This window comes from Gopherus evgoodei, chromosome 3 (assembly GCF_007399415.2).
Source record: "Gopherus evgoodei ecotype Sinaloan lineage chromosome 3, rGopEvg1_v1.p, whole genome shotgun sequence".
Classification (NCBI taxonomy): domain Eukaryota; kingdom Metazoa; phylum Chordata; order Testudines; family Testudinidae; genus Gopherus; species Gopherus evgoodei.
The window spans coordinates 180,827,685-180,844,485 of NC_044324.1; positions in this window are offsets into that span (position 1 = coordinate 180,827,685).

Genomic DNA, 16,801 nt, shown 5'->3' on the forward strand with positions numbered 1-16,801 from the left:
TTGTACTGGGTGATGACACATAGATCATCTGTGTAGGTAAGGCACTTTGTGCCAGGATAGTTTGGCTGGTGGTTTGTGTAGACGTTGAGTAATGTGGGTGCTAAGACTCCGTCTTGTGGGAAGCCATTCTTCTATTGGCGCCATCAAATCCATTTGCCACAAAAGTTCACAAAGAATCTTCTGTTCCTCTAGTATGGTCTGCATTAAGTTTGTGGTGGTTCTTCATTCTCATTAGCACTTTGGCAAGGACTCTGCAATGATTGACAGTATAGTAGGCAGCTGAGAGATAAACAAACACCACTGCCATAATCAATTCTCTTTCATATCCGTCCTTCAATATGTTATGTCAAGTTCAGATGCTGTCAAGTCCATGACCGACTCGGGCAAACACTGGCCTGTTTGTTGATAAGAAGTGGTTCAATAACTGGTGTAAGGCAGCAATCAAACAATTTTATGATATCACACAAGAGTGAGCTAGGTTGAAAGTTTTTTGAGTTGGATAGTTCCTTATCAGGCTTTGAAAGGGCCACTACCTTGGCTTGTGCCAGATTTTCAGTTTCTTGAGCTGGATGAGACAGGTATTGAACATACTCAGGACCCACTACTGTGTGTGGGGGCTGAAATTTTTGATATGCTCAGTTTGGATGTCAGCTAGACCTTCCTCTATTTTCAGAGCATTGATTCTGGCAGCCAATTCTTCCATGGGGAAGGGTGCTGTAAGAGCTAGCCTAATGAATGCAAACACCTTATACTCTGCTAGAAGAAACATACCTTATGGTTGCTGGACAGAATATATCCCTGACCTAACAGCCCAGTCAGCTGTACTGCATGAAGCTTGCAGGGGAAAATTCCAAGAAGACCCCTTTAGAGATGACACAATAGCCACTGGTGAACATCTACTGTCAGAAATAGTTCGAGAATACTTAAAATCCTGGCAGAACTTGATAGAATCCTTTAAATATGGCCCATAACAGCAAAAAAGCATGTCACTTATACATAAACTCTCAGATAATACAAAGGTAAGTGGACATTTCAACATCTCAGCTGATCAGATTGCCCACCAAATGCTACTCAATGAGAAGGTTAAATACCAAATGGTCATCACTGCTTCAAATACAAGACAAATAAAGGGTAAAGAGAGACATAGAAAGAAGTTGACTTGGCCTATGTCACACAGGTCTCTTGAGTTCCAGTTCAATGTTCCATGCACTGGCCTTTTATAGACATACATGAGCTGCTAATTTTGAGGGACTTTGGGTCTAATGTATAGCTGTGTCCCAGTTCAGGCTAGATTCTAATCTCTTTCCTCTTGTCAAATAGCAGTCTCATCTTCCTGCTCCCCGTGTCCCCCCATGCAGTGTTTGACAGGTACTGATTAGTGTGTGATCTATGGACCTTAATCTCCACAGATGCTGTTTCTGAAGAATTAAGATCAGGCTTAGATTAACACAGGGCCATGTGATCAGGAAGGGAGTGGGCAATGGGAAAGGAAAATAAATCCTATCAAAAACATACAAGATTGCCATTTGTTAATAATTAACAGTTGATTTATTAATAAGCATCCAAACCACCCCCCTGCAAATTGCTTGTGATGTTGTACAACATCCTAAAATGTACTTCCTCTAAAAGCTTTAACAAATGAAACCAGTACAGGGATAGTCTGAATCAAAGAAGGAGAGGAAAGAAGGGAAAGTGGAACTGGTCAGATTGATAAAAGATAATTGAATAGCAGAGTTTTAAGAGTGAGGGGAGAGCATTCTAGATTAATGAAGTGGGGGAGCAGGTTGTGCACCCTATGATCAAGTACAGCAATGACCCAATCAGCTGCTGATTTAAGTCTCGTGGTAGGAATCCAAAAGCAGTGGATGACGTCTGAGTGCAGATACTTATCAGGACACGGCTCTTAAAAGATGTCCTGAATATTGGCAGGGGCTACACCATTAAAGGCTTTAAAAGTCGACATTGTCAGCTCAAAGTCAAATCCCCCTATATATAAGGCAGTTAGTGTGAAGAATGCAGGTGCTCATAATCTGCACAATAGCTCAAGCCAGTGACCAAATGTGCCGCTTCATTCTGCGCAAGCTGGAAGTGTCGTTGAAGCTAAGCGGTAAGCCCTGCTCAGAGGGAATTACAGTAATCAGGCCTTGTGATCATGAGGGCATGTATTTCTGCTGTGAGATCTTGATAACGATAAATAAAGGCACAGCCTACGCAAATTGAACAGCTGACTATAAATCCACCTTCGAACCATGTCTGGATACATGGGGCTTTCCAGGGAAAGAAAGTGGTTGAAAAAGAACACCATGATTTGCACTGTCCCTTGAACTAGCCCTCTCCAATAGGGGCCTGAAGGGTGGGAAGGATTCTTCATTATCACGGTCTCTACCAAGCGTCAAGACTTCTATGTACTCGGTCTTGAGGACAAGCAAGCTCTGCTTCCTCTTCAAGGTCAAAAATGGAGCCATCCATAATTATAATTATTAGTCACTGTTGCAAACCTTGGCTTTAATTTAGCATGAGAGGAATGAAAGTCTGTTTATTTGCATTGAAGCAACTCTCCAGCTTCACTGCACTATAAGCAGAGTTGCACTATGTCAGATTCTGTTATAAGCAGGTCCCTCTCTAGAGAGATTACATTGCACAAGCCAATTTTTGCCCATAATAACATACCAAACAAACAAAAGAAAACAAAAAACAGCAATATTGAATCATGCTATTATCAACACATGCACCAGTTTTCTGTATACATTTGGTAATTCTAATTTTTCATAGTCATACATTTTAATGCCAGAAAGGACCATTAGATCACCTTGTCTGACCTCCTGTATATTACGGGCCATAGAATTTCATCCACTTACTCCTGTATTGAGCCCAACAACTTTGGTTTGGCTACAGGCACCATCTTGATTTGAAGATATCAAGAGATGGAGAACCCAACAACTTCCCTTGGTAGTTTGTTCCAATGGTCAGTCACTCTTTTTTGCCTTATTTCTAATATGAATTTGTCTGCCTTTAACTGAAATTAATCTTAATTAAAAGGTAGTCATTAATATGCAAACCCAGCTAAATGCACATTCATTGTACCATGTATTGTTAACAGTACTTCCTTTTATTATCATGTTCACCAACAATCAATACAAGTTTACAGTTTAAAATCTAAATTCAAATCTAAATGTTGCCCATTGGTTATGATTAAAACCTGCACATGCACGCACGCGCGTGTGCATGCATGCGCGCGCACACACACAGACACGCACGCAATGTAATTTTCTCTTTGTTCTACCTTTCTGAGTGCATCCCACTATCTGAAATAACAGGGCTAATCAGTTAACTAACAATTCAGAATAATGCTGCTAAAAATGAAACATAAAATTAGGCTGTCATTTTTCTGTCACTCACTCGAGATATTAAATCTCCTCCTGTAATGCTCTTAATTTCCATTAGAATACCTTGCTGACAAATGCATATCATTTCAGAAATACCCAGAACTCCACTGCAGTTTGGGTGCTGACTGCAATATTCTCTTTGATGCACCCCACAGATATATGGTCACTCTATTCCCTGTTCATTTGAAGGAAAACTCTGCTTCTCCCACCAAAGGTGCAGAGCCCTTCTTGGAGCAGAACAAGTGTAGTTGCCCTGCTGAGAGGCACAGAATTTCAGAAGGCTATGTATGGGGTTGCCTGCACCCAGTGCAAGTAGGGTCCAGCTATACAGAAGTTCCCTGTGTGGCTGCAGGTAAGGGGTTTGGGGTCAGGCAGGGTTAGGGCTCAGGGATTCACTGCTATGTGGATCATCCAGTCCATCTCGCCCATGAGAGAGAGTGTTAGGGCTACGGAGGCTACCCCAGCTATTCCATTATGCTGGAGTAGCCTCCAGTGTGGCACTGGGGATGAGCGTGTCCTGCCGGTCACACCGCTCAGAAATCCACAGTACCTGGGCTGTGGGTGGGTTTCCTCTGGAGAAAGATGCTTTAGCAATTTGCTTATTGCTGCTTTAAGCCACTGAAGTTTGTTAGCCAGCAGTGATTCAGAAACAACTGGGGTCCAGTTTGAAAACCTTGGGGCCAGAATCTCTGCTGTGGGCAAGATCTGTTTGGCTCAGCAGAAGAGGGGCTCAGCAGGGACCTGGTTATGGCCCCCCAGTTCTCTGCCTGTCTCTGCCCCAGTGGACAGCAGTGGTGCTTCAGCTACGCTCCCCTCTCATTCTTGGCAGGCCCCTTATGCTGGGACCACGCTGGCATAAATGACTGATTTTGTACGAGCTAAAAATTCCCACCTTCTCAGGGACATCTCAGCTGGACAAAGACAAACAAATCTACATGGTGCTAAGCAGCACCAACAAGTTGGAATGAGGAAGAAAATCTGGCCTGTGATTTCAGTTTGTGCAATCTGGATGCATCTATCCTGGCAACAAACCCATGTGCAATACAGCACCACCTGCGGTTCCATCAGTGGAAGTTGCTGTGTAGGCAGAATTCAGACATTTTGGCCACGATAGCATCTAGCATAGACAGAGCTTCAATCCCTGTGCCCTGCCTAGCACTAAAGGAACAGTACACTGACACAGGGTACTGAGCCTTGCACAGTGTGGATGCAGTCCTTCATTTGTGGATGCAGATGATGGAATTTACCTGCCCACAGCTCATGCAAATTGGACACGAGTGGGTTTTATACATGTAAATTCCATCTCTTCTGCACACAAGGGGTAGAGTGCAAAACCAACACATGCTAGCAGTTCTGCATGCAGATAAATCTCTGCTGATGCCACTTTGAAAGTCTGGCCCTAGATTTTTATACTTTAGGTGATCTGCCAGATTTGATCAGCGTTTTCATCTGAGTTAAGGTGGTTAGTGTTTTTCCCGTGTGGGTAGAATTCAAATTTGGCTGCTCTTGTGATTGAGACAAGCGTGCCTGTCCTGATTCATTAGCAGCTTTCTGTGGCAGGTCAGCTAATACTTCAAGTCCAGAGCTGTGAACAGCAGCAACATCTTGAGTTAAAGCCTGTGTTCTCACTTTGATTATCTGTTCCAGTCTGTTTGGAAATCAGCCACATCAGCTTGATTAAACAAAAATGCTTCCCTGTTTTTCCCCTCCTGGTGGTTTGCATTGCACTTTAATATATCTTTTAACATTTACATTTGAGCCAGGATGGTTAAATGGAGAAAGAAGGGGAAATTTATATTTGTATTAATTTTTGCAAGGCTTTGGAGCGGAGCCCGGAGCTGGAACGCGGACCAATAGGTTTTATGCCCGGAGCTGGAGCGGAGCCATAGCGGAGCAATTCAAAAATTTGATTGCTCCAAATCCCTGAATTTTTGTCTCTAGTTTCATCTGGAGAATGGTACCTGTATGTCTCACATTTCAATCCAAAGCCCTTTGAAGCCCTTCACTCAATATAGAGTCATGGATTTTAAATCTTAAATGATGGACCATTATGATAAGCTGCTCTGACCACTTGCAAAACCCAGGCCATAGAACTTCACCCAGTAATTCCTGCACCAAGCCCATAATCTAGTGGCTGAACTAGAACATATTTTTTGGAAAGACAGCCAGTGAATCTAATCTTCACCTCTAGAAAGGGTCAAACTGAAATCCTAGCTCCAAATGTAATTGATCCCTCTTGGGTTGTTAGGGAGGTTTGAATCTGGACCTTCAGTGCTGAAAGCATAAGACTGCACCACTTGAACTCAAGGACTAAGACCCACAGCCAGTATCTGTAGCATACTCATTAACCTCTCATGCAGCCCCAACATTATAGGGAGACAAAGACTCTCACTTTCCTAGTGTAGGCTACAAAACACCACTGAACTTTGAATCTGAACTTTGCATATCAGGCCAACTCTAAACTACCACTTTCACGAGCCCTAAATTCACTCCAAACATATACAGATTATATCATAGTAAGAAACAAGAACAAAGAACTCAAGAGTGATATTAATCTGGCTGACCATTTTGACTCCAAACAGTCCCTACGTACATGGCTGCACTCATGATCCAGTGGGAATAATGGTGAAATTTCCTAATGATAGACCAGCTCCTACTCCCATTGAAGTCAATTAGAATTTTAGCACTAATTTCAGTGGGAGCAGGATCAGACCCTTGCTGTAACTAAGAGGCATATAGGGACATGTCCCTAGTTGTCTGTCACCTGTACAGACATGTTCAAGCATAGCTGCAGCCTAGTAATGAGTATTTGAGCATTATGCTATTATTAATTCAAGCTTCATGTTCAATGAAGGTGTCTGTTCCTAATGCTGCTTACAACAAGTCAGAAGGAGCTGTGAACAATGGAGTGAAAAAGGACAGAGGAAGGATTTTCTTGAGAACCAGGCTGGTGTTTGTAAAAGTCCTAACAAATGGCAAATGAATTGTGGAAACCTTCCAGTGGCTCACAGTCTATTCATCTATTGTGTGAAGTTCTCAGCTACAATGCTGAACCATCTTTATAGTTCTAACAGCGTCATATATGTTTATGTTTGCTTAAAAACTGTGTGACTTTGGTGCTTCTGGTAGCAAACAGCTTCTGGTTTTACCAGGGCACCTTGTTTTTGACCTGTAATATTCTTGCTAGTCTCATCCTGGGTTTTTTTCCAGCAGAAATTATCCATTGGGTTCAATATGTGAAGATTTTATGCTGTAATTAGATAACGACCGCTAAGGATTGAGGCTACTTACCTCATTGTCATCTCTAACATGGGTTTCCTCAAGGCAGAATGCTCTCTTGTGAACTCTCTCTGGTGCTTGGGCAATTCCCTAGCTACTGGAAGAGATAGTCAAGAGGGACTCACAAATGGTGCTATAACTGGGGTTTAGAGATGGGCCCAAGCGGAGAAATTTGAATCCAAACTTCCCCAAATATGTGGGAGTTCAGAATCCATTTGGTTTGGAGCCTCTCTCCTTTCAAATGGACTCTAGGTATTGCAGACCAAAGGCTTGTGCCAGTAACTTGACAAAGCCCTTAAAATAACTGAAAATTACACTTTATGTCTGGCCATTAAATAAAATTATTATTTTTTACAATTTCCCTCCAGGCCGCCCTGAAGCCTTAGCTAGATTTTCATGGTACTGACACTCTGATGTTCTGAATGGTGAGTCATGCCTAATCCACCAAGTAAGGGAGCCCAGGATCAGAGCCAGGCAGATGAGAATCTTTAGCCAGCCTATCTCAGGCTTCCAAAGGAGAAAAATGACTCATTCCCCCTTCATTCTGCTTCTGACACCTCCACACACCTGCTTGTGTTTTTGGATTTGTGTGCTGGTGATGATAACAGTTTGTTTGTTAAGTGAGGCAGAGCAGGGTTTGGGGCATTTCTGTCACTGATTAATAACATTAATGTGTTCCTAGGGCATATGAAATCATTTTGACATTGTCAGTACTATTTTAAAGGGGAAACTATGAGGTAATTTAGTCTCAATGTTAAGGAGTAGACTGATTTCGACTACATGCCCATGCATAGTGGAAAAGGGAAGTAAGAGCCAGCATTACAACCTTCAATGGGTTATCTGGACCCTGAATCTGGGTGCCCAGCAGAAGGAGGTTGCTGTGTGCCTAGTTCTCCTTTCCTGGACAGATGGCTGGAGAGGAGTGGGAAATGAGTGGATGCTTGGCTCTGCCGCCACCCAATGTACCCACTAATACAGCTGTCAAATGGGGGTACCAGAATTTCCTATTAGTATAGACCAGTAATAAATTATTACCGCCTTGGGGCAGAGGAAGAACTGTGATTCTGAGAGGTGTGGAAGAATCTATTGTAGGGAATCAAATATATATTTTTTTAAATTAGCAAGAGTGTTTCATTTTAATCTCAGTAAAACAAATACTATGTAGTGATAGACACTGTTATCAGAACATCGGTAGATAGATGTTTCCTTTTCACTATTCTCCATCCCCCCTGTACCTGTGATATTTGTAAGCGTGACCTCCAGCTGACAAAAAACCAAAAGCTTAACGCAAGTGTCTATGCACATAACTAGCAGAAGGCTTTGCCTTATTGCCCCTGTTCAAGGGACCTCATTCAGATCTTAGCTGGAGCAATGTTTGTATCTTCCACAGTGTGTCAGTGAGTCCAGTCACAGCACAGGGGACTCTGCTATCTGACAGAGTACATTCAATAGGCTAAATTCAGACCTCAGTTGCACCACACAGTAGACATGACTGAAGTCAGTGGGTTGCACAGAGGCAGAATGGGTCTACTTGATAGACACAACACAGACAGGTTCCTCAGAACAAATTTAGATAAGTGGGTGCACTGACTTCAGTGGAGATATATCATTTAAAACCAGAAGTGAATTCTGCTCTCAATTACGGGAGAGTAAATCCAGAGTCACTCATTTGAAGCCACTGGTTTAAGATCAATGTGAAAACAGAGATTGGTCCCTCATGATAACTTCTCTGAACTGACACAGCACTCCTCAGGTAGGAAGGTGTATGTGTGTGCACCTTATTCAAAGACCATTTAAGTCAATGGGCATCTTTATATTGACTTCAGTGAGCAATGGATAAAGCCCTACCAAGCACCTTCACTTCAGAGTCAGTTACTTGCTAGTTTCAGGTTTCCTATTTAAACATTTTTTCAGATCAGTTGTTTGTGGCCTTTAAATCTGTGAGGGTCTCCTCCCTTAAATGTGGATGCTAAACATCTGTTCAGAAAAAACAAGTGTTTAACATCTCGAGTGTTTGTGAGGGGCAGCTATAGAATGCAACAGAAAACCTTTAGTTTTCTGGTATTTCCTTTATTTTCAGGTAAGGTTATCCCAGGCCATACCCTACAGAGTTTCACAATCATTATAGCAGTGTTATAATCTGTAATGTTTACAACGATTCAATCTATGTAATTTCTTATTTGCTGGCTCCACAGACTGTCACAGCCTACGTGAATTGGTGTCTTTATCTCCAGTTCATACATAATTCATGCAGTACAGTTCCTGACTCCCTGGCTACCTGAAACAGTTTATCCCAGGGATAGCTCATTACGATACAGTCTTATTTCTGAGCCCAAACCCTTACTTAGATGAGGGCTACAACTATATAGTCAGCTCCCAAAATGTATCATACAGGAACTGTTTATGTGCCACCCTTCTTTCCTAGACATGATGATCATGAAACCATTCCAAACTGTTAGAAGGCACAGTACATATTTCTTTTACTACAGAGCAATCATTGTAATTCCAAATTCCAAAGATAACATTCTGAGAAACCACTTACTAAGCAATAGACCGAGTGCAAAATGTCATCTCTATAATTGCACATCTTTTGATATTTGCTGTTTGACCTGTGCAATATATATATTCAGCAGTTGCGCCAAGTTTGGTTGTACAAAGGGATACAGTACAATCAGTCAAGTTGTACTGCTCCTGTTAATTGCAGAATCAGAGAAGTGATGTATGGGGCCAGATCCTCAGCTGGTGTAAATCACTGAAGTTCTGTTGACCTAAATGGAGTTACATTGATTTATACCCAGTGAAGGATCTTTCCCATTAACTAGATTGACAGTCTGAGTCTTGTTCCTCTTGGATAGGTGTCCGCATGGCAACCGCCACTTATTGGCACCATTGTTGACAGTCAGGTGGACAGGCCGGCGCCAGGGTTTCTCGCGCCCTAGGCGCACGGCCATTTCACCGCCCCCCGCGCTGATCCCGCGGCTCCGGTGGAGCTGCTGCAGGCATTCCTGCGGACGGTCCGTTGGTCCGTGGCTCTGGTGGAGCTGCCGCAGGCATGCCTGCGGGAGGTCCATCGGAGCCGTGGGAGCAGCCGACCATCCGCAGGCATGACTGCGGCAGCTCCACCGGAGCCGCGGACCAATGGACCCTCCGAAGGCATGCCTGCGGCAGGTCAATCGGAGCCGCCTGCCCCCCCCTGCAAAATGCCGCCCCCTCAATAATCCTGGCACCCTGGGCGATTGCCTAGGTTGCCTAAATGGTAGCGCGGCCCTGCAGGCGGAGAGGTCAAGGACTGAGTGTCAATGGAAACTGAATGATGACTCTTTTTCCTCCGCAGGTGGTTTCTCCTAGTCCGGGTTGAGGCACGTGGTAAGAGTAGGAGTTGCCCGCACTGGACCTGTTCTGTGAATAAAAAGAGGATTGGTCTTCAGGATGATTAGACCTTTCATGATCACTAATAATAAAGCACACACAAGACACCTATTGGCTCAAACATCAAGAAAGTTTCTTAAAAATGAAGTCCTCAGTTAGATCCTGTCATAGAACGCATTTGAATTATGGAACCTCCAAATCCCTGGGAGATTTAACCAGCAGTGTTTCTGCTGAAGGTGGCATTCCTATTTCTTATTAGGTTTCCATTTCATTTGCTATTGTCACTCAGAAATCCACTTATCCTGCCTTTTGTCTGTCAGAGACCAGTACACTTTGACATGAAAATAAAACGATATTCTGTGAGCGCAATGAACTCTTCTGCTTAATGAAACTTCATGTTTTCTTCATGTTGCTGTTGTTGAGGTTTTTTTGTGTTGAACTCTGTATTTTAAAAGATACAATAGTGTCACAGCAACGTGTTGGCTTCTTTTCTACACTTTTAGTACTTTACAACAAAGGACTCAGTCAAAGCTGGTAGGTTTAGGAAGACCAATAATTCTCCCACACTAAACGATGTCCAGTGCCTTCAAATTGACACCATATGACACTGCTGGAATAGGAAACAGTGCATGCAACTGCACATATGTAACCCACCCAGCTTGAGCTGACTGGGGAATTGAACCCAGCACTTGCAGGTCTAAAAGTATGTACCACAACCACTTGTGTTAAAGGTCTGAGACCATAAACCAGTGCTCACTGAACTCCATGGAGAGCCTTCCACTGATTTCAATTGGCCTCAGATCTGGTCCTTAAAAAGAAAAGTCTATACTTTATTCCTGCTGTTCTCAGCCTCGGTACTTCAGCTGCCAAAAAGGCACCATGGATTTTAAGAAGCATTGCATGTGATCACATATTTAGTGCATTTCTAGAAAGGGTGCTTCTAGTTGCTCTATTTTACACACATGCGCAGGGGCCAGTTCTCTCCCTGAGGGATACAAGTAACTCCCATTTGACTCCAAGAACTGAGCCCCATGATTCACCGTGACGTTCAATGTGCCTCTTCCAAATCCACAACAAAGCCTTTCAGTAGACTTAACAAAGTGTTCTGCAAAGCATTGTGCAGTTTCTGGAACACTGGACTCATACATTACAGAGCTAATCCTCCTATAGCTCTCTACTCTATCACTAAGAATACATTAGCAGTTGTCTCTGTCAGCATCTTAGTATCTGAGCTACTGTGCGGTACTCTTTCATTTGCTGACTCATGTTTCATGACTCATGACAAACCCCTCTGCAGAGCAAATCATTCTAATCTTCTGTTATTGTCTCCTGAAGCATCAAGTTTGCTCTGGATAAATGTTTACAGCAGAGAATTGGCCGAGCCAAGGAGTTGAGCTCCAGACCCCAATCTCCCCAAAATTCAAAGGAATTAAATCTTGGTGTTCCAGTTTGGGCTCATCTCTAGTCTACAGTTTACCTGGAATTATGACAGACACAAATGACTAAACAAGGGGGTGGGCAGGGATGAAATGGAGGCAAGGAAGAGAGGGCATAGAGCAAAGATAACTCTGAATATGGACTGTGACCCAGATTCTTAGGTGGTGTGAATCTGCATAAGTCAATGGAGCTACACTGATTTATACCAGCTGAGGATTTGGCTCAAGGCACAGAAAGTTATCAGATGAAATTCACACCAGTCAGAAATATACTGATGCACTGAACTAGATAATTCAGTTATATATACCAAAGTCACCCTGATTAGAACTGCCTTGACTTCCAGGGATGAATTTCATACACACACGCTTACCAAATCACTAACTACAGATGATTCCTGTCTTGTGTATTCTGGAGTGTCAACTCCTCTTTAATTACTAGCTTGCCAGAAAATGTTAACAAGGACTCACAGCTCATCCTTGTGTGTATTTGAGGGCTCTCCCCAGATTTCACTTTTGTTCTGAAGTTCATTTTATTCTCATTAGGACTTTGGACCAAAACAAGAAAAGGAACAGAAGCCTCCATATTCAAGCACAGTGCAAATAATTTACAGATAGCCAGAAGAGCCTCATCTTCCAGACAGCCAAGCAGAAAGACCACAGAGTGTTTGAAGAGCACTATTGCTTAGGTAGGGTGTAAGTCTGGAAACTGGTATTTATAAGAAAAAATGGCCAAATTGTGATTAACTTTTGTACATAAGCACATGGCAGAAAAACATGCCAAGAGGGGCAGTGCAGGAGCTAATTTTTGGCTTCCCCTCCTCCCAGTTCTAGCTCTCACCAATACATACAGAGAAACCACTGAAAGACTCTCTGTCAAAGGAATCACACAAGGACATTATGGGGCAGAGCTCAGTACTAGGAGCCAGGTGGTACAGTCTGTTTCTTACTGCTAGAAGTGTAGTAAGCCTGGCACTAGCACCTGCTGCAGTTTTGACCAAGAGGGGTAATATTAGAGCCCGCAGCTGCGATGCAGCAACATAGAATGCTGTCCTGGGGAGGGAGACAGGCAGCGAGAGGGCAGCTCAAGCTGGGGAGGGAGCTCAGAATCCGCTGGAAGGAGCCAGTGGGAAGATGATGAGAGAAGGAGATGAAAAAGTCAGTGCTGGAGTATAAAGGGGATTTGCTGGGGAGAGGAAAGCTGCACCTCAAAGGGACAAGTGCAAGAAACCAGCTGTGAGGGGCACAGAGCAACTGACCAGGGAGACTGACCATTGGGACGCTGACAGAGAGATACAGTTTGGGTGCCTGGGAAATGGGTGTGGCTCTCCAGGGAAGAAGCTGTCACTCATGGGTCACCCTGTTGGAAAGAGGCGCTGTTGTCAAAAGGCCAAATCAAAGAAGCAGCACAAACCAGGGAAGGGTGAAAGCAGGACAGCAGGGGTGAAACTAGACTTTGCAGCCAGGGAGAAGCTGATTCTTTCTTGGGGTGACACAATGTGTTGTTGATAAATTTCATTTATTACGATGGTAATTTACAGTAATATTTTCCTCAGTGAATATTGGCTGTTACTTCATATTATTAATGTTTCTGCCAAATTTCTAGGTCTGCCTTTATAAAGTTGATAAATGTAAGGTTATTTCCATTGCATTGGTTTGCTTCTGCCTCTCCTCACAGTAGCAATAGCCTCGCTGACACCTGGATAAGCTCCCTGGCCCGGCAATGACAAGTCTACACCCATTTCTAAGGATGCAGCTACCAGCTATAGGGCACCATATCCCCACAGAGACCTGGTTTGCTGCTGAGTGCACATGCTGCTCTCTACAGGGAGCACTAACTGTGTGTTCATCTGTGCCTCTTCCCAGAAAGCTTATAGAAACGGGTTCCTTCCAAAAGAACCTGTTGTAACACGTAGGCAGCAGGTGGCAGTGTTAAGACTACTCTGGGTACCTAGACTCTGAATGTCCTGGCTTGCTTTGCCCTTGAAATCTCAGCACTAATGTTGCATTTCATCTGAGTACGTTCATTTAACATGCACATTTTTTCTAATGATTCTCAGACTATGAAAGGAATCAGATCCAGGGCCGGCGCTTCCATAAGGCGCCAGGATTTGGGAGGGCAGCATTTTGCGGCCCTCGGCGGCAATTCGGCGGCGAGGGGTCCTTCCGCGCTCCGGGAACCGCTGCTGAAGTGCCCCGAAGACTGGGAGCGCAGAAGGACCCCCCCTGCCGCAGAATTCCCACCAACGACCGGGAGCGCGGAAGGACCCCCGCCTAGGGCGCCAAAAACCCTGGCGCCGCTCCTGATCAGATCCCATGTTGGCAGCACATTGCCCTGGAAGCGCTGTACTAATGGACTCTTGAGACAGCTCATAAACTGTAGGACAGGAACAACTTGATAATGTGCACATCTGCTCTCTGGTAATAGGTAAGCAGAGAGCTAGGGCGTGAGCTCAGTAACACCTAAATACCTTTGAAAATCTGAACTATTATGTTATTTTCAAAATGCTTGGCCATTCAGGCTTTTGTCACAGCACTTTTAATAGCATTAATGGTTTGTCTACATGGGGAAATTGACCAGAATAGCTATTCCATTCAGGGTGCTCTCTTGGAATAGCTATTCTGGTCAGTTTTCCCATGTAGACAAGCCCTAACGTGCTTTGCAAGCAGCAAATTGCTATTTTTAAGAGCACTTGTATTCAGGAGGGATGGAGGCTGTTTAGTTTTTATAATCAGCTCCCACCTCATGTGTTTACTCAGGGAAATCCTGCTCAGTGGCAGTGAGCTCCTGATGTTCTCTGTTCAGTTCAGCTGTGATTTTAAAAAAATGGTGTGAATTTAGTGCTTGCAAATGGTGCCAGACTGTCCGCCCTGGGAAGCCTCTCTATATCCTCACAGCCAGGGCCGGCTCTAGTCATTTTGCTGCCCCAAGCATGGCGGCACGCCGCGGGGGGTGCTCTGCCACTTGCCAGGCCCGCGGCACCGGTGGATCTCCCGCAGACTGGCTGTGGAGGGTCCGCTGGTCCAGCGGCTCTGGTGGACCTCCCGCAGGCGTCCCTGTGGATGCTCCACCGGAGCCGCAGGACCAGAGGATCCTCCGCAGGCACGCCTGCGGGAAGTCCACCAGAGCGCGGGACCAGCGGACCCTCCACAGCCACGTCTGCAGGAGGTCCACCGGAGCCGCCTGCACCCTCCAGGCAACTGGCAGAGCGCCCCCCGCGGCCTGCCGCCCCAAGCACGCGCTTGGGGCGCTGGGGCCTAGAGCTGGCCCTGCTCACAGCACAGGCACTGGGCAGTATAAGCTTCTCTGTATGCTACTCCCTCATAGTGTCTCAAGCCTGACCTAGAGGGACCACCTTTAAATTCTTCCTTAAAACTCTCCCTTTGGCTACTTTCAAAGCGGCACCGGCTGCTACTCTCTAAGCAAGGTTGGAGCTGATTGTACTCACTGCTGTGCCTGGAACCCCTGTTAATCTCATCTATCTGTTATGTTCTAAGAGACTGTGAACTTTTTGGGGCAGGGACTGTCTTTTTACAGTAAATTGTCCTCCACGCAGCAGCAAAGTGCACTCAGTATTTTTTGCTAACCTCCGCAGTGTAATTATTGTTTGTTTTTTCTCTACGGATATGGTAACATGAAACAAAGGTCTTATGCAAGGAGGACAACAGCTTTTTACCTCTGAAAAGATCCTCTCTTACTAGACATTTGCTATCCAGACAGCATTTGCTTCAGCTCTCAGTACTATCTGATCATCCAACTCTTCTGGGTTTGAGCAATCCAAGCACGTTCACTTGAATAGGAACGTTTCATCTGATCTATTGGGATAATGTGATCCACAGTGGGGCCAATGCTATGCGGTGCTCCTCAGATCTGAGATCTCTTGAAAGGGAAGGTACACATGAAACCTTGCAGAATCAGATCCTAAAAACTCTGGGCTTTCTCCCTGAGATAACACCAGATAAAGGAAACAAAAGCCTCTTGTCTGGCCCAGTTGACACCAACATATTGATAAAGTCAGTATTCTCTCAAGTTTTTTCTCTCTAACCTGGTACAGATAAGCCCAAAACAAATCTTTCTTGTCATGAAGAATTTTGAAACACATCATATCTGCATCTGGGCAAGATTCCTGTCATGTAAGCTGCCAATGCAGGCTCGGTATATAGAGATCTGACTGGCTAGTCTTGGAATGACTATGGACTCTGACTGACAGCACTTGGCAAAAATGCTCCTCAGAATACTGTTTATCTATGCAGTTCCTACAAAGTAGGTGTGACCTAGAATGGATTTCCTCCAGCTTTACTGCTGTGGATATGCCTATTGAGATAATGTGGCTGGGGGATGGCAAATCTTAGTCACATGGAAGCCAAATTCCGCTCTCAGTTAAGCACAGGCACCCTATTAAACTCAGCGGTGTTCCAATTGAGGGCAGAATTTGGCCTACACAAAGCTAAGTTTTACCACGGCTAATTACACTGGTCTACATTTTTGAGAAGTCGTCTGCTTCAGAGATAAAATGTGATATTTATTATGTGTTTTGATGTGCTGAATTCAAATATGACAATTAAAACAACTGATTGGCTACTGTTTCTAAGATATTTAAGTTTTTACATTTTATGTCTATGTATATTGTGTAGATAGTAGAATTTTAATCGTAAATTGTAAACCTAGGTCTTTTCATGTGTTTATGGTTGCTTTACATGATAATATTTCACTTGTCCTGTTTATGTAACACTTTAAAAATCAGCAAAAGGGTTATATAAATAAAATTTATTATGAAACAAAAGGCAAAAAACTATTATGTACATAGTTTAGTCCTATTCAGTGTCTACTCGGCGCATCTTGGCTTGTCTCTTGTATTCATTAAATGGAGCATCTCTTGTCACTGTCCAGCAATAGTCTGCAAGCATTGATGGGCTCCATTTGCCCTGATAGCCTGCCAGGAGATTCCACTGCTGTAGTCTGGAGCCCACAGCTCTGCCTTACTCTCGGGTAGTTCCAAATCCCTGACAAGGTCATTCAGTTCACCTTGTGTTATGAGGTGTGGTTCAGAGGAGGAGGATGGGAGAAAATGTGGTTCCTGTGACATTGATGGTTCAGGACCAGAAGTTTCATCCTCTTCCTCTTCCTCATCTGACTCAAGTGAGAATGATTCTGGTGCATCAGGAACGGCAGTCCTTCTCCGTGGGGTACTGGGCGTATAGCTGATGGAATGTTTGGATAATGCACAGTCCCCTTTTTCTTCTTTGACACCTTTCCCAACTGGAGGCACCATGCAGAAGTAACAATTGCTGGTATGATCTCTTGGCTCTCTCCAAATCATTGGCACTGCAAAA